General features: G+C 39.5%; 1 non-coding gene across 1 annotated transcript; it reads right to left on the bottom strand.

Annotated features, from left to right (window-relative positions):
- Positions 1-915: 915 nt before the first annotated feature.
- On the bottom strand, positions 916-1,024 carry LOC118024473. Its single transcript, XR_004683121.1, has one exon. It is a non-coding gene; the product is annotated as a U6 spliceosomal RNA (small nuclear RNA).
- Positions 1,025-2,161: the final 1,137 nt, after the last annotated feature.

The raw sequence follows: 2,161 nt of genomic DNA, 5'->3' as shown, positions 1-2,161 counted from the left end.
TCAATCTGATAAAAGGCATCTGTGAAGAACCTATGGGTGAACCTCATGCTTAATGGTAAAGATTGGATGCTTTCAATTTAATGTCCAGAACAAGTCAAAGATATTTATATCACAACTTCTGTTTAACTTGTTCTGAAGATCCTAGCTGATGTATTAAGGCAAATAAAAGGGATAAGCTCACAGAAAGGAAAAGTAAAATTATGTTTATTTTTTAGATGTCTTATAAATGACATGATTGCACATGTAGAAAGTTCTACTTTTGCATCCCGCAAATTTTGATAAAAAAAGCTACTAGAGTTTAAGTTTAGCTAGGATACAAGATCATTTTATGAAAACCTGTTGTATTGGGGTGCTTGGGTGGCTCAGTTGGTTAAGCAACTGCCTTCGGCTCGGGTCATGATCCTGGAGTCCCGGGATCGAGTCCCGCATCGGACTCCCTGCTCAGCGGGGAGTCTGCTTCTCCCTCTGATCCTCCCCCTCTCCTGCTCTCTGTCTCCCATTCTCTCTCTCAGATAAATAAATAAAAAATCTTAAAAAAAAAAAAAAAAAGAAAAAAGAAAACCTGTTGTATTTCTGTATACTAACAATACACAGTTGGCAGTTGAAATTTGAAAAGCAATACCATTTGTCGTAGCATCAAGTAATATAAAAACATCCCCCAAGAACAGAAGAGTGAGAGTATTTGTTAGAATTCCTTGTGGTTTTTTCCCACTTTATTTTTTATTTTTTTAATGTTTTAAATTTAAATTCAATTAATTAACATATAATGTATTATTTGTGTCAGGGGTACAGGTCTGTGATTCATTGGTCCTACATAATACCCAGTGCTCATTACAACACATACCCTCCCCAATGTCCATCATCCAGTTACCCCATCCCTCTACCCACCCCACCCCCCAGCAACCCTCAGATTGTAAAAATATGGAACACTTCATGAATTTGCTTGTCATCCTTATGCAGAGGCCATGCTAATCTTCTCTGTATTGTTCCAATTTTAGTATATGTCCAATTTTAGTATATGTGCTGCCGAAGTGAGCACTCTTTGTAATAGAAGTTACCTTGTATTCTCATTTCATTGGTGAGGGCTTTGGAGTACAAAGGATTACAGTACATTCATTTGTTTAAGTAATCTTGATACCCAACCTGTGGCTCAAACTCACAGCCCCAAGATCAAGAGTTGCATGTTCTGCTCACTGAGCCAGCCAGGGCCCCTGGTTTAGCATTTCTAAATTAAACTACACCCAATGTGGGGCTTGAGCTCATGACCCCGAGATCAAGAGTCATATGCTTCACCAACTGAGCCAGGCAGGCACCCTGCATTTTTAATTTAGGTGAATGGTTCAAAGTCTTTACCTTTTAGTTATATCTGAAATATTGCAACTTGCTGAATAATCTGACCTCTGTGTGAGGCAAACCATTTTATTGTAATACAGGCTTGACAGTTTAAAGGGTGATTAAAACTGGAATGCAATTGGTCATTGTGGAAAAGAGTATGGAGGTTCCTCAAAAAATTAAAACTAGAACTACCCTGTGATACAGGAATTGCACTACTGGGTATTTACCTGAAAAATAACAAAACATGAATTCAGAGGGATACATGCACCCCTGTGTTTATTGCAGCATTATTTACAATAGCCAGTCTATGGAAGTATCCCAAGTATCCATCAGTAGATGAATGGATAAAGAAGATACGGTATATAGATATAATGGAATTCAGTCATAAAAAAGAATGAAATCTTGCCATTTGCAACAACATGGATGGAGCTAGAGAGTATAATGCTAAGCGAAATAAGTCAGTCAGAGAAAGACACATACCACATGCTTTCACTCATGTGGAATTTAAGAAACAGAACAAATGAGCAAAGGAAAAAAAGAGGGAGAGAGAGATAAACCAAAAAACAGACTCTTAACTATGGAGAACAAACTGATGGTTACCAGAGGGGAGGTGGGTTAACAGGTGGGGGAAATAGAGACTAGAGATTAAAGAGTACACATATCATGATTTTAAAAAAAGGAGGGGCGCCTGGGTGGCTCAGGCGTTAAGTGTCTGCCTTCGGCTCAGGTCATGATCCCAGGGTCCTGGGATCGAGCCCCACATCTGGCTCCATGCTCGGCGGGAAGCCTGCTACTCCCTCTCCCACTTCCCCTGCTTGTGTTCCCT

The sequence above is a fragment of the Mirounga leonina genome, unplaced genomic scaffold, assembly GCF_011800145.1.
Source record: "Mirounga leonina isolate KUSES-001 unplaced genomic scaffold, KU_Mleo_1.0 Mir_197, whole genome shotgun sequence".
Lineage (NCBI taxonomy): Eukaryota > Metazoa > Chordata > Mammalia > Carnivora > Phocidae > Mirounga > Mirounga leonina.
This window is presented reverse-complemented; position numbering and strand designations above follow the sequence as displayed.